Below are 22,258 nucleotides of genomic sequence, written 5' to 3'. Positions count from 1 at the left end.
GTCAACTATACAACGCACTTTGCACAAGGAGAAGCTGTATGGGAGAGTGATGCGAAAGGAGCCGTTTCTGCAAGCACGCCACAAACAGAGTCAGCTGAGGTATGCAAAAGCACATTTGGAGAAGCCAATTTCTTTTTGGAAGAAGGTCTTGTGGACTGATGAAACCAAGATTGAGTTGTTTGGTCATACAAAAAGGCGTTATGCATGGCGGCAAAAAACACAGCATTCCAAGAAAAACACTTGCTACCCACAGTAAAATTTGGTGGAGGTTCCATCTTGCTTTGGGGCTGTGTGGCCAATGCCGGCACCGGGAATCTTGTTAAAGTTGAGGGCCGCATGGATTCCACTCAGTATCAGCAGATTCTTGACAATAATGTTCAAGAATCAGTGATAAAGTTGAAGTTATGCAGGGGATGGATCTTTCAGCAAGACAATGATCCTAAACACCGCTCCAAATCCACTCAGGCATTCATGCAGAGGAACAATTACAATGTTCTGGAATGGCCATCCCAGTCCCCAGACCTGAATATCATTGAACATCTGTGGGATCATTTGAAGAGGGCTGTCCATGCTCGGCGACCATCAAACTTAACTGAACTGGAAATGTTTTGTAAAGAGGAATGGTCAAAAATACCTTCATCCAGGATCCAGGAACTCATTAACAGCTACAGGAAGCGACTAGAGGCTGTTATTTTTGCAAAAGGAGGATCTACTAAATATTAATGTCACTTTTCTGGTGAGGTGCCCATACTTATGCACCTGTCAAATTTTGTTTGAATGCAGATTGCACATTTTCTGTTAGTACAATAAACCTCATTTCAAGGCAGAAACATTACTGTGTCCAACAGTTATTACATATATCAAACTGAAATAGCTGTTGCAAAAACACCAATTTTAAGAAAACATTAAGCTTAAGATTAATAGGGGTGCCCAAACTTTTTCATATAACTGTATATATTCTGCAGGACTGGCATCTATCAATATATGTCACCATATGGCGGTAGTATCAGTGCTGGTCTTTGTATAGAGATTATTTTTAGTAACAGTGCGGTCATCTGCTGAAGTTCTACTACATCCACTTTCTGGGTGCGCCACTATTTTTGTAATCAGGGTTACCTGGTTAGGGGCCCACTCAGAAGTTTCGCCCCCCCTGAACCAAAACCATAGCTACGCCTCTGTTTCCAATGCACGCTGGGATACTCAAGCGGGACGTCATCAGGCATCCAGGGCTGCGGTAACTGCCATAGTTGCTTTCCCCACCGTGAAACAAAGTGTCATCAGTGACGTCCATTTCTGGGGCTGGGCTAGTCTCTTCTCCACTCGGCATGCGTTGGTTTCAATTCAATTCTTTGTTAACTATGCAATATTCCTTTGATTGCGCAGCAACAATGTGCTCCCGTGCTGGCTCTAAAGAGAGTAAACAAGCACACTGTCAGCATGGAAAACAGAGATTAGCCCAGCTCCCGAAACAGATGTCACTGATGGCGGCCAATTTCAGGGCATTGACATCTGTTTCGGAGGCTGGGTTGGTCTCTGCTCTCCCTGCTTGCCATGCTCTCTCCTTTTCAGTACGCACTGACAGTGCACTCTCTTGCCGGCTCATCACTACTCATTAGAGCCGGCGAGGGAGCGCACTATCACTGTGCATAGAAAAGGAATATTGCACAGTGAGTAAGGAGTGCATACTGAGCATACATTGGAGTTCACAACTGACACATGCTCAGAATAGAAGGGACTATCCCAGCCCCTGAAACGGACGTCACTGATGACGCTTCGATTAACTGTGGGTAAAGCAGCTGTGACAGTGACTGCAGCCCCCTGATGACATCTTGTTTGATTATCCCAGTATGCACTGGTGATTCTCTGAGGAATCATCATTGGAACGGAAGTTAAAGAATAAATAGAAAAAAGCAGGAAGATAGAGCCGAGAGGGAATGGTAGGGAATTTTAATTGGAGTGTATTAGAAAAGTGGTTAGATTATTGAATTAAATTGACATTTAGTCGTAAATTCACCTTTGGTTTCAGACCATTCCTTTTAGAGGAGCTGTTGCCTTGTCAAAGGTGGCCAGTTTTTGCTTAGTTTTCTTCCCACTGCTGTGAGCCATGCTCCATGGTGAAGACCATAAAAATCAGCACTAAATAAAGAGCCTGGAACCATATGGCAGATTTAAAGATAAAAAAAGCAGAATAGTCAGATGAGCAGCAGGAATAGAATAAGAGCAAAAACTGGCCACTTCTGACCCGGTGACATATCCTCTTTAAACCTGTATAAATACATTTGCATTTGTAAGGCGGTGTCCACTGTATTCAGCCAATCTTTTTTTTTTTTTTTTGCCTCCATTAGTTATTTTTAGGTGCGGTTGTTGTTTTTGGCTTCGAACCCATTTTTCTTTTGAAGTCGCCACATTCCAGCAGGTGGAGCTCTCTATGTATAAGCCAAAATCTTAAGAGACTTAGACATGTATTGCTCCTGGACACAAAAACTCCACAGATCCAGATCCAGCTTGAGTATCACTTGAGTCCCCGTCAGCTGTTCTCCATATGTTGAATACTTTTGCATTCCTTCTTGCTCAATGATAATATCTGACTTTCCTTTAAAGCGTTCAGTCCTGCGAAAAGAGGAATTTGAGGCTAAAAGGAAATGTTTGTTTCCATATCTTATAGGTACTGATGTCTTAAAACAATAAGCTGCAGGCATGATAAAGTTACAGCAGAATAATATTTGACTTGAAGGATGGAATAAGACTGTAGACAGGATCCGTAGATGTTTCCAGCAAAGAAATACCTTGCTTTGCCTTCAACTTTTCTTATAAGTTTCTGAGGAACTCTACAAAGTTATTGGAAAAGCATAAAGTAGGAGCAATTCTCCTAATAACAATAAATTAGGAAATTGATGTTTTCTACAAACTAATTTACTTTTAACTCTCAGTTGGAATTGTTCTGACTACTTACATTTGTAATGTACAAGTCGTGATTCCAGTGAAATGCCGGCACACGTAACATCCGTGAGAATGGGATAGAATACATTTCTGGTCTCAGATCTATTCGCCGATAGCTGCTGACACTGAAGAAATGTCGATCATTATTTTTATACCCCTTTATAACGTAAAGTAAAATACCCAAATACAAACTGATAGGACAGAACAAAAAATCCGCAGGGACAGAACTTCCTGAATAATGGGGCGAGGTGATAATCCTGGATAACACAATGTTTTCCCTGTCACATCTTACAGTATTTAGAAATAATGATGTCTTTTATTCATGTCTTATGTTTTCATACTCTACATCAAATGTACCAGATGTTTTCCATTGAATGATTTAGTGAAGAAGACATTTCTATTACAGTGTAATAAAAATGAATTGCATTTCAAGGGAATGATTGAAAATACTTTCTATGCCCAAAAAGACAAAAGTATTATGAGAGTGATACCTTTATTGACTAACCAGAAAAATTATATTTGCAATCTTTCAGAGCGAAGAGGCTCCTTCGTCAGACAAGATTACAAATGAATTACTCAAACAAGAGCACAACATTTAAAGGGAACCCGTCACCGCTTTTTTTAGCATCCCAACAAATGCCACCACCTTTTTCTGCTGTTATGCATTTCACAAATGATTACATTGCCTCCTGACTCCCACTGTACACCCCAAAAATACCATTTGATTTGATTCCACACTGTATTTAAATGAGGGACACTGGGCACTACATTGTGACCCAAAATCCTTTGGGAATCTTCACATTTCATGATGCCTTGCACACAGTCAAGGCACCCAGTGCCATAGGCAGCAAAACAACCCCTAAATATCTTTGAACCTCCACCATATTTGACTGTAAGTACTGTGTTCTTTTTTTTGTAGGCCTCATTCCATTTACAGTAAACAGTTGAATGATGTGCTTTGTAAAAAAGCTCTACCTTGGTCTCATCTGTCCACAAGACGGTTGGTTGCCCTTTAAAAGTAGTGGAGAACGCCTGCCGACACTCTATAAATTGTGAGGGCCATCTGCTGGCCCTCCAAGTCTCAAACTTTACAGAATATATATGAAAAAGAAAATATGACCACCTCAGATGGATACATTATATTGCAGTAGCAATCTATGGCTATGCAAAGCATAGCCAGCTGTTGGCCCTCCAAAAATGCTTAGTGAAGGCTCGCTGCTGGCCCTCTAAAAAAGTTACCTTTAAAATTTGAGTGAGGGCCATCCTCTGACAATAGTGAGGGCCATCTGCTGACCCTCTAACCATAGTAAGAGCCGCCTGATGGCCGTCTACAAATAGTGAGGGCCACCTGATGGCCCTGTAAAAATAGGCTTTGTGATTTTCAGAGTACCTCCTTCATAAATGAAACAGGATGTGTCTGATCAGGTCTCACACACCACATGGCCAGATAAGGTATTAAAATGTTAAAATTACATTTACTGGTGAATGTTTTTTTTTCACCATTGAAAGCTATGCGAACGTGCAAAAACGCAGAAAAAACAGTACTTGTGAACATAGCACAAGGTGTGGAGGAGCATTTGACTTGCCCAGGGTGTATGGGGATGACTTGGTACCCGGGCCTTTTGCCTGACCATGGAGATGTCGCAGTAGTCTTATCCCGGGCCCGTACTCTGGGGTCAGCTTTTAAAAAAGGATTGGTTTGTTTATTAGTTTTATTAAAGTTCGTGATGCCACCTGGGGTTTCTGGTGAGATTCACCAGCGCTGCGGCAGTCCACTGAGGCCTGTGATAAGGCAGCTTAGATGGTATCGCTCCCCACAGGTGGAGCTAGGCCTCAGGGCAGCGTAGGATGGGGATGCAGGACAGGCGAGACCCAGCCGGGTCAGAGCAAGAACAGGGACGGACACGGTAATCACTCCAGTACCTTTTACTGGTGGAAATTCAGGCACATCCCGGAGGAGCACTGTAGGGTGAAGGGTGCATATCAAGATCCTCCCCAATGAGTGGGTGTAGGGCCTCCTGTTTCTTGCCTCTGCACAGTAAGTTTCTGACCTGCCTGGAGCTAGGCCTAACTTTGTCTCTGTCCTACGCTGGCTGACCTTGTGGTAGGGCCTTCTCTCGGAATACACGCTCCTCAGCTTGCGGGGCCTATGTGTTTCCCGGCTCTGTTACGTATCAGCACTTTAGCGATCCTGGGACCGGTAGTTCTCCAGGGATTCCGGTTATGCCTTACTGGGTCATAGAGATCCCGGTAAGCTCGGATCCGGTGTCCGGTAAATGCTTCGGGGTGAGCTAATCAAGCTCCTCTGCCCCCTATGTACTAACTCTCCACTCGCCTTCGGCCTACTCGGGCCCTCACTAGGCTATACACACTAACGGCAGCTTGCCGCGCTTCACCGATCTTATGGCGCCGCCACACCTAAAGCTCACTATTCTGAGCTACAACTGAGTCTGGGCTGTGCTCCACTGCAGACTAACCTCTCTCAGGCTTCTTTACTGCAGGAACTCTCTCAACAGACTTGGCTCTCTGTCGACTCCAGACCAACTGATTAACTGCCTGGCTCCACCTTCCCTATTTATCTCCCTAACGGGCTCCCTCTGCTGGTCTGAGGTGGAAGGTGGAGATGTGTGAATGTTGTGGGGACCTCTTGTGGAGGAATCCATCAATGCACTCTTCTAGGATCTGTGATACCAAGCACAGCTGGGCGTCACATTTCCCCCTAGCAAAGCTCAGCACTCCTGGGCTGAAGTACATTTTTAAAACAACAATAAGAAACATGAACAATGCAATAACTCTTCCCTTTATGGGAGGCACCAAGCTTAAACGTTGCATAATAACATAACCAGATATCAAGCGTCCTCAGAATTCAAGTCTCTTGTGGTGAGGTTCCCAAACAGGATGTCCATCTCACAGAGCAGAGTACTTGGTGGTTTGAGGGCCCTGTCCCAACCCCTCAACGTAGACCCTTTGGTGGCTGCATGGCATGAAGATCTTGCGTTGGACCTCCAGTAGAGCCACTCCCGACAGTTTTTTCTTCTGAGGTCACCTAAAGGGGCACTCCAGGGAGCGCAATTATATACAATAAGCAGTTTTTGGGCTGCACACTGTCCTCAGCCACAAAGTTCTTAGATAATTAAGGAAGTAAATAGGCAAAACACAAAGTAATATACATATGCATGAAAATATACAATAATTCAGTACAATCATACACAATATACAATACCCCAGGGGCAACTATCTACATTTGTCAGAGTTTAGCTACTTACTCAGTGTATCTAACAGGGGGTTTACCTCTAGTTGTACGTGTAGATCTGCGTAGTGCTGTGGTCTGTGTGGTAACAGAGTCTGTATTGTCAGTTACCCTACCAGTTCTACGTGTGACTATGTTGTAAAACTGTCTTAACCTCTCTCTGGAACTGGCAAGTCTACCATTGGCTGGGTCTTCCTGCTCTGCTCCTGCCGGGGATCCTTCGTCCGGGGATTCTTCTTGAGCTGGCACTTCTGCGGCACTAGGCTCTTCTGCAGCACTTACAGGTTCAACTTGCTGTTGAGGGTCTTCTGGCTGTTCGTAGAATTGGATTACTGGTATGATTACTGCTCCTCCTATTTGTGGCCAATCTGCCGGGAAATCTCCTAACTCTGTGTGTACCACAGCTTCTTTAGGCTCCTCCGGGATAACGAGAGGCACTTTTTCTTGTGGTTTCAGTAGATTTGGACATAACTTTAGGTGGTCCCTGGACACTGTAGCAGACGTTCTTCCTCCATCTCGACTGATTATGCAAGTCTTCTTGTTATCAAATCTTGACTTCAGCACAGTGTAGGGTTCTTTTTCCCACTGGTCATCAAGTTTGTGGTTGCGTCTTTTCCTTTTTAATACTGTTTCACCAGGTGTGAAAGGTTCTGCTGGCGCATTTTTGTTATAGTTGGCTTCCTGTTTGTCCCTTGCTCGAGTGAGACTGTCCTTGACACAGGCTTGTACCCTTCTGTACTGCTCTTGTCTGGTCGTGTCCCAGTCCTCAGTGGTCATATCAGCTTCTGGTTCAACAACACCGAGCTCCAGATCCATGGGCAGCTTTCCTGGCCTTGCCCGCATGAGATATGCCGGAGTGCAATTGGTGGAACTTACTGGTATATGATTATATAGATCTACTAAATCAGGTAGTAGGTCTGGCCACTGGTTTCTCTCCTCAAGTGGTATGGTCTTCAGCAGGTCGATGAAGATGTTGTTCATCTTCTCACAGAGACCATTGGTTTGTGGGTGGTACGGTGTAGTTCTTATTTTCTTACACCCGTAGAGATGGCAGAACTCTTTGAACAATTCAGCCTCAAAGGCCGGGCCTTGGTCCGTCAGCACCTGCTCAGGGTACCCATGGGGTCTGCAGAAACATGCCTGGAATGTCTTTGCTGCTGTCTCTGCCATCAGATCTTTGACGGGGACGACCACCAGGAAACGTGAGTAGTGATCCACCATGGTCAGAGCATAAGAGTACCCAGACCTGCTGGGGGACAGCTTGACATGGTCCAGTGCCACGATCTCCAGGAGTAAAGTCGTCTTGATGGGTTGCAGGGGTGCCTTCTGGCTGCTGTAGTCTTTTCTTCTAAGGCCACAGGGTCCACAGTCGCGGCACCACCGCTCAATGGAGCTGCGCATTCCTACCCGGTAGAATCGACACTTCAGCAGGGTCTCTAGCTTTTTCCAGCCAAAGTGCCCCGCCTGATCGTGGTAGGCCTCCAACACCATTTGGATGTCTGTCTTCGGGACCACTATCTGCCATACCATCTCATGGGTTTTTGGATTAACGTACCTCCGGCACAGCTTCTCACGGTAGATAAACAGCCGGCTCCTTTCATTCCACAGCTGCTTTGCTTGGAGAGACGCTTCTTTTTCCAGGGAGGAACCTTCTTGGGTTATCAGCTCCTTGATACGGCTGACAACCGGGTCACTGTCCTGGGTCTCTTTCCAGCTGTGGTGTGGCAGAGGGTTTAACGTCTTTCCACGCTGTTTCCTGGAGGCTCGTTGCTCGTTGATCATCCCATTCTGGTGAAAGGCAGGTAGCTCAATCTCTTCCAGGTCATCCACTTCTTCTTCTGTGTCTGACTGGTGAGGCATCCTGGACAGGGCATCGGCGTTGGCGTTCTTGCGGCCCGCCCGATATTTAATTGTAAATTGGTAGTTTGACAGCCGAGCCATCCATCATTGTTCCAGTGCTCCTAGCTTGGCTGCTTCAAGATGGGTCAAGGGGTTATTGTCAGTGTAGGCAGTGAACTTGCTGGAGTCTAGGTAGTGCTTAAATCTTTCAGTGATGGCCCAGACCAAGGCCAGGAATTCCAACTTGAAACTGCTATAGTTCTCTGGGTTCCTCTCGGTCAGGCGGAGCTTCCTACTTGCGTACGCGATTACCTTCTCTTGGCCATTCTGCTTCTGACTTAGGACAGCGCCCAGCCCTTCGTTGCTGGCATTAGTATACAGCAGGAACGGTTGGCTGTAGTCAGGGTAGGCTAGGATCTCATCGCCTGTCAGGATCTCCTTCATCTCCTGAAATGACTCGGCTTGCTCCTTACCCCAGTGGAATGGGGGATTTCTGCCTTTGGGGGACTGCCCTACCAGGAGGTCTTGCAGAGGAGCTGCTTTCTTAGTGTAGTCTTTTACAAACCTCTGGTAGTATCCTACTAGTCCCAAGAACTGACGCACCTCCTTGAGGTTCTTCGGCTCCGGCCACTTCTGGATGGCAGTAACCTTCTCCGGGTCTGGTGCTACCCCTTCCGGACTGACAATGTGCCCCAGGTACTGTACCTTTTTCTTGAGCAGGTGGCACTTTGAGGGCTTCAGCTTCATCCCGTACCGGGACAGAGACTCAAATACCTCCGCCAGGTGCTTCAAGTGGTCCTCGTATGTCTTGGAGTACACTATCACGTCATCCAGGTAAAGTAACACAGTCTCGAAGTTGCGGTGTCCCAGGCAGCACTCCATCAATCTCTGGAATGTCCCAGGGGCATTGCAGAGTCCAAACGGCATACTGTTGAACTCGCAAAGTCCCATCGGGGTTGTAAAGGCCGTCTTCTCCCGATCCTCCTCAGCCACAGCTACTTGCCAGTACCCACTAGTGAGGTCAAGGGTGGAAAAGTAATTTGCAGACTTTAAGGCAGCTAGGGCCTCCTCTATGCGTGGTAAAGGGTATGCATCTTTATGTGTAATGCAATTTACTTGTCGGTAATCTACACACATTCTCATGCTCCCGTCCTTTTTCCTAACTAGCACTAGGGGAGCTGCCCAGGGACTACAACTTTCCCTTATTACCCCTGCCTTTCTCATGACGTGCAAAATCTCCTTTGCCTTCTGGTAGTGAGCTGGTGGTATAGGCCTGTAACATTCTTTGATTGGGGGATGATTGCCTGTGGGGATGTGGTGTTGAACCCCATTAATCCTCCCAAAGTCAAGTGGGTGCTTACTGAACACCTGCGCGTACTCCTGAACCACCCGGTGTACACCCTGTTTTTGATGGGCAGGAGTGGTGTCTGTCCCAACATGGAGCTGTTGACACCAGTCCTCCACCTGGGTTGCAGGGTCATTATCCTCCACTTCGTCTGGTGAGGTTAAGGACTCCGCCTTGTGAATGCAGTTATTATTTACAGCATGTAATTTGCAACAGTGGCATAACGTGGCAATCTGACCTCATCTTCCCCAATGTTGAGAAGACGAACGGGCACCCTCCCATTGCGTATATCTACCACTCCTCTGGCGGTTAAGAGCGTGGGTCTGTGCTCGGAGCAAAGGGGTTCTACTACCGCCTGGTAGCTCTGTCCTCTAAGACCTATGGCAGCTCTACACCAGATGAGCATTTCACTCATAGGGGGGATCACAATGGGTATGGGGTCCGTCACCCGCACATTACCAATTTCACCTTCTGTTAACCTTACTTGCTGTTGGTTCATCAGGACTCGGATCTCCTTCTGCAACGCCCTTCTCTGTCCTGGTCTGGCAGTGTCAGCTATCTGTTGGAGCAAGAACACAACTTCTCCCAAACAGTTACCAACAATGTTAGTGCCAAGTACCATATACAGATTGGTGTCATCAGGATTAGTCTCTACTATAATTAGCCCCTGGTCCTTCAGCTCCACTCTCCCTACCTTTACAGTCACATTCTTAACCCCGATTAGGTTAAGGGGGAGTCCGTTTGAGGCATAAACAGAAAGATTTGGAGCTGGCGGACTTAGGTCGTCCATGGACCAGAACCTTTTGTAGAGGACGTCAGGCATGATGGTTACCTGAGATCCTGTGTCCAGCAGAGCATGCGTCGGGATGCCGCCCAGCACAATGGACAGGAAAGGTCTTCCTCCGACGAACCTGTTGTACCAGTCTGATGGGCCTGGGGAATTTACTCCTGGGTGTCGGCCCTCGGCCCCAGGGTTTTCTCGTTTAAAGGACAATTCTGGGCGGTATGCCCGACCTTGCGGCAGCGGTAGCAGGTAAGGTCCTTCTGTGGACGGCGCTGGTCACTGGTCCTCGCAGAGGGTGGTGTTGGCCTCCTCCTCCATCGCATCCAGGGGACATCCTCAGGGCTATCGGCTAACAGGATCTTCCCACCTTCCTCGGGCTCTGTCCGCAACTGAAAGGCACTCAGCACAGTGGTCAGGGTTTTGCTCAACTGACGCACTTCAGAGCGCAAGCTGTCTAGCTCTCTAGGGGACGTTGCTGGAACCTTGGCTTCAGCAGCCACCGGGGAAAAGGTGGGTGTTGCAGGCACTGGGGTGGCCTCACCCTGGTAACATTGGATGGAATTTGTTTCCAGAGGCTGCAGTCCTTTTATAGCCATGTCCTTAAGATTGCCAAAGGTGGCATCTGGATGATCCAGGGACCACCAACGCACAGTCCTGCTCTCCTCTGGACACTTCAGTCCCCGGACAAACTGTTCCTTCAGCATTTTGTTCTCATTGTCTATGCTGGTTGGACTAACCTGTTTCAGAGCTCGCAGGGCCCCCTGTAGACACCAGGCATAGTCCCAAACATTGTCCTCCGACTTCTGAGAACACTTGTAGAACCTCATCCTGAGGTCTGCCTCAGTATGATCCTCAAACACAGTAGTTTATTAAAGATTGCGGACACTGACTCCTGGTCTGCGGCCGACCATGTTTCCACTTCCCGCTCCGCAGCACCGGTCAGTTGTCCTAATACAACTGCAGCCCTTTGCTTGCCTGTCATAGAGTACATGTCCAGTATACCGCATATCTTCCGTTTGAATCCAGACAGGGTATCTGGTTTGCCGTTGTACTGGGGAAGCCACTTTGCTCCTGGAATATACGGTAGAGTTATGGGGATGACAGGAGTTACAGGTGCTGCTGGTGGAACGGCCACCTCGGCCTGCTCGGCGGAGGGCGCGCGTTGTACATCGGGGCCGATTACCTGCGCTCCGGCGTTCTGCTGTTCCACGGACATTCTGGCGCCCCCCTAGCTAACCGTGGCCTACCTTCTTTTCTTCCGGTAGGCCGCAGGTGACGGTCTTCTTCAGGACCTTGCGTCGCTTGCGTCCTACGCCAGAGCGCTCACCGCTGCTCCTTCCAGGACCTGTCGCTTCCTGGTTTGACGTCGAGGCGTGGGGCGTGTCCGGGGCTTCGCGCGCTTTTGGCAGGTCCGCCCCTCAGTTTCCCGCGGTTACACCCTTCCTCTCGCTCGGCGGCCCAACAATGGCGGTAATCTTCACCACAGTCAAATATACAGTTCACTTCAATAAAGGCGCACAGTACCCGGTGGCAACGGGCATAACACTACGTCGTTGCAGCAGGCACGGAATCCTGTTCGTGACGCCAGGAAAGGATGACTCGCCCAGGGTGTATGGGGACGACTCGGTACCCGGGCCTTTTGCCTGACCTTGGGGATGTTGCGGTGGTCGGCTCCTGGGCTCGTACTCTGGGGTCAGCTTTTAAAAAAGGATTGGTTTGTTTATTAGTTTTATTAAAGTTTGTGACGTCACCTGGGGTTTCTGGTGAGATTCACCAGCGCTGCGGCAGTCCACTGAGGCCCGTGATAAGGCAGCTTAGATGGTATCGCTCCCCACAGGTGGAGCTAGGCCTCAGGGCAGCGTAGGATGGAGAATGCAGGACAGGCGAGACCCAGCCGGGTCAGAGCAAGAACAGGGACGGACACGGTAATCACTTCAGTACCTTTTACTGGTGGAAATTCAGGCACATCCCAGAAGAGCACTGTAGGGTGAAGGGTGCATAGCAGGATCCTCCCCAATGAGCAGGTGTAGGGCCTCCTGATTCTTGCTTCTGCGTAGTAAGTTTCTGACCTGCCTGGAGCTAGGCCTAACTTTGTCTCTGTCCTACGCTGGCTGACCTTGTGGTAGGGCCTTCTCTCGGAATACACGCTCCTCAGCTTGCGGGGCCTATGTGCTTCCCGGCTCTGTTACGTATCAGCACTTTAGCGATCCTGGGACTTGTAGTTCTCCAGGGATTCCGGTTATGCCTTACTGGGTCATAGAGATCCCGGTAAGCTCGGATCCGGTGTCCGGTAAATGCTTCGGGGTGAGCTAATCAAGCTCCTCTGCCCCCTATGTACTAACTCTCCACTCACCTTCGGCCTACTCGGACCCTCACTAGGCTATACACACTAACGGCAGCTTGCCGCGATTCACCGATCTTATGGCGCCGCCACACCTAAAGCTCACTATTCTGAGCTACAACTGAGTCTGGGCTGTGCTCCACTGCAGACTAACCTCTCTCAGGCTTCTTTACTGCAGGAACTCTCTCAACAGACTTGGCTCTCTGTCGACTCCAGACCAACTGACTAACTGCCTGGCTCCACCTTCTCTATTTATCTCCATAACAGGCTCCCTCTGCTGGTCTGAGGTGGAAGGTGGAGATGTGTGAATGTTGTGGGGACCTCTTGTGGAGGAATCCATCAATGCACTCTTCTAGGATCTGTGATACCGAGCACAGCTGGGCGTCACACATTTTTTTTCTTTTATTTATTTTGCCTTATAACAAGTCATTATCCTGGAAATGTATTTTACTGGAAATAATGCTATCTTCTGTTTTGTATGTTTTATTGTCAGTCCGTAAAAGTGGCGTAATACTCTGACAACATTATTCTCAGGAGCGACCTGGGAGTCAGAGATGCTTCTTGGGGTTTTCCCCATGCTGTTCCCATACCATTTCTGTGCTGTTTCCATTGTTTTGAGAAATTTTTAGACCCCTCGAAACCTCTGGGGGGGGGGGTCCCCTGGAAAATTCCCATTGACTTCTATTATACTCGTTACTCCGTTCAAACACCTAAGCATTACGATTTGCTCAACTCGAGTAACGAGCACCCTAGTATTTTAGTGCTCGCTCATCACTAGTCCTCAGCATTTAAAGGGAACCTGTCATGTCCTGGGTACTATGTAAACTGTCCCCATTGCGTTGTTAGTGATGCAATGTCACAGCGCTTGCGCAGTGAAGCTGGGATCTATACAGCTTCGCTGCGCTCGCGCAAGGAGCCACTCGTCACAGCGCATGCGCGGCTCCCATCGCTACAAGCTTTGCTGGATGGCCATGTCATACTTCGCAAGCGCCCCATACTTACATCAGCACAAGCTTGGAGCGGAATTCAAATGTGTGGGTGGTACCAACCCTGACTAAATGCGAGGAGTCACACACCTATGACTAAACGAGCAGGTATGATATAAACATATAAAGTGGTTTATACACATTATATTAGTTCAGATTTTAATAAAAACAGCGTGTTAGTGACGCACATTGCATCACTACCAACGCAATGGGGGCTGTTTACATAGTACACAGGACATGACAGGTTCCCTTTAAAAGCAGAAAGTGCACTAATAATACCAGTTCTGCATTATCCTAGCAGTTTCCAAGGTTAAAATCACAGCAGGATGCTTGGTGAGATCATGTGTCATTTGATCATGATGTCCATCACCAAAGGTCCTTTACCCTGCGGGACATAGAAGGACCGACAAAGAGGAGACAGACAGTAAAGTCCTCTGCAGTGTTGTTGTGTGTACTCATGGCCAAAGCCGAAGGTGTTGGCACGAGTGATGGGTGAGCACTAAAATGCTCGGGTACTCGTTACTCGGGTCGAGCAAATTGGAATGCTCGAGTGCTCAACCTGAGCAACGAGCCCAATGTAAGTCTATGGGAAACTCGAGCATTTTTCAGGCGGCTCCGCCCGGCGGTCTGCAGAGGGCCCAAAAATTGCCCAAATCGATGAGAACAGTGCTCAAATGACATGGGAACAGCATGGGGAAGACCACCGGAAGCATCTCTGACTCCCAGGGCACTGCTGTCAACAACGTTGTCAGAGGTATTACGCCACTTTTACAGACTCACAATAAAACATACAAACGCGAAACCAAAATGGATTTTCCTGGGAAACATGTTAAGGAACATCATTTCCAGGGTAATGACTTGTATATAAGGCAAAATAAATAACCAAAAACAAAAATATTCCTCCACACCTTGGGCTATGTTCACACGTAGCGTTTTTGCACTTTTGCATTGCTTTCAACCAGAGGTGGATTAAGAGTAGCCAGGGCCCCGGGCAGTTTAGAAGGTGTGGGCCCCCCCGCTGACAGAAATAGCGGTGAGTGTATCGCGGCACGCACATTTTTCCCATATGTACAGAACTATATATAACACCATACATAATAGGGCAGGGGTGGGAGATTAATTTTCAAAAGGGGCCACATGAGAGACTGTGACCGTGACTGTTGTGGAGGCTGAACAATAGGCTGAAATTAATTCTGCTCAATATTAACATATTAATTATAATTATTTTAAATATTATTTGTATCACTTAATATTGAGCAGAATTAATATGCTGACATAACCTATATACAGTACGAGCCCCCACGTAGCCCCTTCAATGGGCCTTCATACATGTAAACAATAAAATTAAAAAAAAAGCTAAAAAAAATTTTTCTTTATTTTAAAAATTCAGTGCATAAAGACATTAGTGATGAGTGAACATGCTCAGGTAACTTGTCATCCCTGCACGCTCAGGTGTTATCCAAGTATCTTGTAGTGCTCGGATAATCTATTCGAGTCCCTGCGGCTGCATGTTTTGTTTTGGTCTGTTAGACAACCACAACACTTAACAAACAGGCAATCCCCGCATGTGTTGTATCTGTCTAACAGCAGATATATACACTGCTCAAAAAAATAAAGGGAACACTTAAACAACAGAATATAACTCCAAGTACATCAAACTTCTGTGAAATCAAACTGTCCACTTAGGAAGCAACACTGATTGACAATCAATTTCACATGCTGTTGTGCAAATGGAATAGGCAATAGATGGAAATTATTGGCAATTATCAAGACACCCTCAATAAAGGAGTGGTTCTGCAGGTGGGGACCACAGACCACATCTCAGTACCAATGCTTTCTGGCTGATGTTTTGGTCACTTTTGAATGTTGGTTGTGCTTTCACACTCGTAGTAGCATGAGACGGACTCTACAACCCACAGAAGTTGCTCAGGTAGTGCAGCTCATCAAGGATGACACATCAATGCGAGCTGTGGCAAGAAGGTTTGCTGTGTTTATCAGTGTAGTGTCCAGAGGCTGGAGGCGCTACCAGGAGACAGGCCAGTACACTAGGAGACGTGGAGGGGGTCATAGGAGGGCAACAACCCAGCAGCAGGACCGCTACCTCCGCCATTGTGCAAGGAGGAACATGAGGAGCACTGCCAGAGCCATGCAAAATGACCTCCAGCCGGCCACAAATGTGCATGTGACTCGCCCAGGGGGAGATGGGGGACTCGGTACCCGGGCCTTTACCTCCTTGGGATGTCACGGCAGTCGGCTCCCGGGCCCGTACCCTGGGGTCACTCTTTAAAAGGGGTTTGTTAACAGTTTTGTCTCATGACGCCACCTGTGGCTCCTGGTAATGGGTACCAGCGCTGCTGCAGACCTCTGGGGGTGATGGGATGGCAGCTGAGATGTTTCTGCTCCCCACAGGGGGAGCGGGCCCCCAGGGCAGGGTTGATGGAAGGGATGCAGGTGAGAGGTGGCCCGGTCGGGTCAGGGGGAATGACGGACACACACACAGGGGATTCGCTTCAGTACCTTTACTGGTGTAACGGCAGGTATGGTCCAGGGTACCTATTAGGAGGGTGCACTTCAGGACACTCCCCAGTGAGTGGGTAGTAGGCCTCCTGGTCCGTTTCTTCTTCTCGCTAAAGCTTCTGGCCAGCCTGGAACTAGGCCTAGCTTCTGTACTCTTTCACTCTCTCCTGTCTGCTTGGTAGTAGAACTTTTCTCTGGCTACCACTATCCCTGGACGCTGGGGCCTTCGTGGTTCCTAGTTCTGTAAATGATGGTCGCTTCAGGTTGACCAGGGGTCTGGAATCCTCCTGGTATGCCGGTTGTCCTTACTGGGTGTAGAGGATCCTGTAGGCGCGGATCCGGTGTCCGGCTTGTGTCCTGGGGTGAGCTTTAGATGCTCCTCTGCCCCCTTAACTCCTCTCTCCTTGCTTCGGCCACACTCCAGGCCCTCAGCACAGCAGCTAACATGTGCTGCTTCTTCACTGGTCTCAGTGCCAGCACACTCTGCCTACCTAACTCCACCCTTCAGTATATATATCCCTAACAGGGCTCCCTCTGGTGGTATGAGGTGGAAGGGTGGAGGTGTCTGTTATGTAATGAGGGCCTCTTGTGGAGAAGTCCGTCCATGCACCCTTTTTGGTCCTGTGGTACCTGTGCGCAGCAGGGTGCCACATTCCCCCCTAGTACAACTCAGTACTCCTGGACTAAAGTATTTTTTTGTAAACAGGTAACAACAACAATTACAATCATAATAACAATAACACATATCAAAATAACAGTGAGTCTCATAAACAAGTGTCCATCTTACTGGTGAAGTTGCAACATGAGTAGCATGAGGGACCCGTCTGAAAACCCTCAACGTAGGCCCTGGGCATGGCTACAGGGCATAAGTGATCCAGGTGTTGGACCACGTCTTCGGCCACGCCAAACGGGTTTTTGTTCAGTGGTCTTTTGATATAAAACCAATAGGGGGCACTTTAATAAGTGCAACTATTTACAATGGACAGTTTTTGGCTGCTCACAGTCCTCAGCCTGCAAGTCTTTATACCCTTTACGGGTAACTAAATGCACACATTTAACTTTCTCAGTTCACACACAAATTTTAAATTTTCCTTCTGTACCCTTACGGGTAACTATTTACACTGTAGGCATTTTGTACCTTATTCCCTATACCTGGTAGGGATTTGGCCTTGTGTGCTGCGTGTGGATCTACGTAGCACTGGAGTGATACTGGTGTCTGTGCATGCACTATCCGCTAACCTATCAGGTCTACGTGCGGATAACTTATAGAACTGCCTCAACATCTCTATAGGACTGGCAAGTGCACTGTTTACTTGACCCTCAGGTTCTGCTTCAACTGGTGATCCTCCTCTTACTGGGGACTCTTCCTGTTCCAGAGCAGGTTCTTCCAGGGTGCTCACAGGTTCTCCTTGTGGTAGAGGTTCTTCTGGTGGCTGACAGAAGTGTATCACTGGTATGATAACTGCTCCATCGAGTTGAGGCCAGTCCGCGGAAAAGTCTCCTAGAACTGTATGAACTACATCTTCCTTGGGTTTTCCCGGTATTATAAGAGGTACTTCTTCCTCCTGTGTCTTCAGTAGACCTGGGCACAATTTCAAGTGGTCTCTTGAGACTGTTGTGGTTGTCCTACCTCCATCCTTGCTGATCAGGCAGGTTTTGGTGTTGTCGAATCTGTAATTTAACACGGTGTAGGGCTCTCTTTCCCACTGGTCATCGAGCTTGTAACCTCTTCTTTTCCGCTTTAGCACTATTTCTCCGGGTGCCAAGGGTTTTGCTGGTGCATGCTTGTTATACTGGTCTTCTTGTCTTTCCCTGACTTTGTTTAGGCTGTCTTCAACACAGGCCTGTACTTTCCTGTACTGTTCTTGCCGATTTTTGTCCCAGTCTTCAGTGGACATATCTGCAGCAGGTTCTACCACTCCGAGTTCCAGGTCCATGGGCAATTTTGATGAGGCTGACAACCGGGTCACTGTCCTGGGTCTCCTTCCAGCTGTGATGAGGTAAAGGGTTTATCGTCTTACCATGACGTCTTCTGGAGGCGTGTTGCTCGTGGACCATTCCATTTCTGTGGAAAGCAGGTAATTCAATTTCTTCTAGGTCATCCACTTCATCCTCGGTGTCCGACTGGTGGGGCATTCTTGACTGGGCATCAGCATTGGTGTTCTTGTGACCTGCCCGGTACTTGATTGTGAACTGGTAATTCGACAATCTGGTCACCCAACGCTGTTCCATGGCTCCCATCCTGGCTGTGTGTCAAGGGATTATTGTTGGTAAAGGCTGTAAATTTAGTTGAGGCTAGGTAATGTTTGAATCTTTCAGTGATAGCCCAGGCCAAGGCCAGGAACTCCAGCTTGAAGGAACTGTAATTCTCCGGGTTCCTCTGAGTGGGGCGAAGCTTCCTACTGGCATAGGCAATTACCTTTTCTCTGCCATTTTGCTTCTGGGACAACACAGCTCTCAGTCCCTCATTGCTGGCGTCTGTGTATAACAGGAAAGGTTGGCTGTAGTCGGGGTAAGCCAGGATTTCTTCACCGGTTAGAGCTTCCTTCATTAATGCAAAGGACTCAGTCTGTTCTTTGCCCACTGGAATGGGGGACTTTTACCTCTTTTGGGCTGTCCTACTAGGAGATCTTGTAAAGGTGCTGCCTTTTTAGTGTAGTCCTTAATGAACCTCCTGTAGTACCCGACCAGTCCCAGAAATTGACGTACTTCTTTGATGTTCCTTGGTTCAGGCCACTTCTGGATGGCAGTGACCTTCTCCGGGTCTGGTGCTACCCCCTCTGAGCTGACTACGTGTCCCAGGTACTGGACCTTCCGTTTGAGCAGGTGGCACTTGGAAGGTTTTAGTTTCATCCCATACCGGGACAATGCCTCAAATACCTCCACCAGGTGCTTTAGATGGTCTTCATACGTCCTCGAGTACACGATAACGTAATCCAGGTATAGCAGCACTGTCTCAAAGTTCCGGTGTCCCAAGCAACACTCCATCAACCTCTGGAACGTTCTGGGTGCGTTGCAGAGTCCAAATGGCATGCTGTTGAATTCGCATTATCCCATCGGGGTGGTGAAGGCTATCTTCTCCCGTTCTTCCTCAGCAACAGAGACTTGCCAGTACCCACTAGTGCGATCCAATGTAGAGAAATAATTGGCAGATTTTAGTGCAGCCAGGGATTCCTCTATACGAGGCAAAGGGTATGCATCCTTATGTGTTATTCAATTAATTTGTCTATAATCTACACACATCCTCATGCTACAGTCCTTCTTTCTGACCAGGACCAGGGGAGCTGCCCAGAGGCTACAACTATCCCTTACTACCCCTGCCTTTTTCATGTCATGCAACATTTCTTTTGCTTTTTGGTAATGTGCTGGTGGTATGGGTCTGTAACGCTCCTTAATGGGTGGATGGTTACCTGTGGGTATGTGGTGTTGTACCCCTTTGACCCTTCCAAAATCAAGTGAGTGTTTACTAAACACCTGTTCATATTCCTGAACCACTCTGTAGACAATGTGTTTTTGATGTACAGGAGTGGCGTCAGTTCCAACATGGAGCTGTTGACACCATTCCTCCAGCTGGGTTTTGGAGTCATTGTCTTCCACCGTATCTGGTGGAGTCAAGGATTCCACTGTGTGTATGGCATTATTATTCACAGTATACAGTCTGGCAACAGTGTTGTATCTTGGCAATTTGACTTCCTCCTCCCCACAATTTAGGAGGCGTACGGGTACCCTCCCATTGCGCACATCAACTACCCCTCTAGCAGTTAGGCGTGTAGGTCTGTGCTCTGAGTTAACAGGCTCTACTACCGCCTGGTGGTTCTGCCCTTGAGACCTATTGCTGCCCTACACCAAATCAGCATTTCACTCATTGGGGGAATCACAATGGGTATCGGGTCTGTCACCCGTACATTATCTCACCACCTGTTAGTTTTACCTGTTGCTGGTACAGGAGGGCTCGAATCTCTCTCAGGAGCACCTTCCTCTGCCCTGGTTTGGCAGTGTCAGCAATCTGTTGGAGTAAAAACAACACTTCTCCCAAACAGTTACCAACAACATTTGTGCCAAGTATCATATATGGGTTTGTATCACCAAGGTTAGACTCTATTACAATCAGTCCTTGGTCCTTTAGTTCCACTCTTCCCACCTTCACTGTCATGTCCTTAACCCCGACTAGGTTAAGAGGAAGGCCATTGGAGGCATACACAGAGAGGTTTGGGTCTGGCGGGTGGAGTTCATCTATGGACCAGTACCTTTTGTAGAGGACATCAGGTATGATGGTTACCTGTGACCCGGTGTCCAGTAGTGCAGGTGTTGCTATGCCGTCCAGCACGATGGACAGGAAAGGCCTTCTGTAATGCACACGCCCGAACTGACTGGCGTGTGCATGTTTATGTAGTGATTCCACTGTGCCATGAACCGGAGAGTGCCTGGAGGGGCGTAACTAAGTATCTGCCCGATCCGACCAAGGTCGCACGACGGCATACGACGCCAGTGCACCAGGGAGGAACCGAGCAGAGGAACCAGGGTCTACTCCAGGTCAGACTCCGGACACGGCTGTTGACCCACACCGGGGAATACTGGAACAGGCAGACTAGAGCGCAGGCTGGGTAGGGTCCAGTACAGACTGGGAGACAAATTCGAAACCGCAGACGCGGTGGACAGGGCCGAGCAAAGCGAAAACCGCAGACGCGGCGGACAGAGCCGAGCAAAGCGAAAACCGCAGACGCGGCGGACAGAGCCGAGCAAAGCGAAAACCGCAGACGCGGCGGACAGAGCCGAGCAAAGCGAAAACCGCAGACGCGGCGGACAGAGCCGAGCAAAGCGAAAACCGCAGACGCGGCGGACAGAGCTGAGCAAAGCGAAAACCGCAGACGCGGCGGACAGAGCTGAGCAAAGCGAAAACCGCAGACGCGGCGGACAGAGCTGAGCAAAGCGAAAACCGCAGACGCGGCGGACAGAGCTGAGCAAAGCGAAAACCGCAGATGCGGCGGACAGAGCTGAGCAAAGCGAAAACCGCAGACGCGGCGGACAGAGCTGAGCAAAGCGAAAACCGCAGACGCGGCGGACAGAGCTGAGCAAAGCGAAAACCGCAGACACGGTGGGAACAGGGCTCTGTTCACACGGAACAGACTAGAAGGGAAAGGCAGAACCAGATACCCACAGGGTACTTGCAGAGAAGTAGCGAGTGGACCACAAACTCACAAACGGATGTACAGTGACAACGAGCAGGAGTTAGGTACGAGTTCAGACTCTGCAGAAAAAGGAAGGGAACGGACATAGAGGCAAAACAGGTAAAGGATAGGAGAGAGTTCAGACTGGAACTGAGTGTACGGAGGAGACCGACACTGCAGCGGAATACAGGAGCGGGTCTGGGAATACGGCCCCAGAAGGCGGGAGGAACAGGCTAGGAGCGTGTTCAGACAGGACAGACAAGATACAGGAACGGATCTAGGTAATCGGCCCCTAGAAGGCGGGAGGAACAGGCTAGGAGCGTGTTCAGACAGGCCTAGAAATACAGCCTCCAGGATAGGCAGACAAGAGAACACAGACAGGACTCAGTTCAGACACGGGAACTGATACCGCAAGGCAGGAGACAAAGACAGGACTCAGTTCAGACACGAGAACTGATACCGCAAGGCAGGAGACATAGACAGGACTCAGTTCAGACACGGGAACTGATACCGCAAGGCAGGTAACATAGACAGGACCTGGCATGTCAGAGACAAAAGCCAACTGACAGGGCAAGATGCTCAGGCATCAGTTAATTGGGGCAGCTGATTTAAATACCAGGTGATAGACAGCAATAGGCTGAGGACGCACAAGGGGTGTGCCTGCAGCAGGTACAAAAAGCAGGAAGTGATCGGGCGCCGCCCTTAAGCAGCAGACACAGAAGCAAACAGACAGCATGGAGGGAAGCCAGAGAGACACCCTGGACTGGAGATCAAGTACGTGCTCTTGCACAGTGGGAGATGGACCACTATGCAAGGACGCCGCCAGGTATGTTACAGTACCCCCCCCCTTACGCCCCCTCTTCTTCAAGCCTGCCAGAATGTTCCGCAGGGAATTCGAGGGCCAATCCTTTACTTCAAGGAGATCACTTCCACTGTCCACTGGAGAAACTGGTCTCATCTGGATAGCTAGGATGCTACCTCCTATCCAGCCATCCTCAGCAACAGACGAAACGGGTGGAGTACCAGGAACAGCACACAAGGAAGTCTCTCTCCACTTATTATCAGGTAGCACCCCAGAGGGTTCAGGA

Source organism: Phyllobates terribilis, unplaced genomic scaffold, assembly GCF_046119375.1.
Source record: "Phyllobates terribilis strain yellow unplaced genomic scaffold, ASM4611937v1 Scaffold_4__5_contigs__length_816908805, whole genome shotgun sequence".
Taxonomy (NCBI): domain Eukaryota; kingdom Metazoa; phylum Chordata; class Amphibia; order Anura; family Dendrobatidae; genus Phyllobates; species Phyllobates terribilis.
This window is presented reverse-complemented; position numbering follows the sequence as displayed.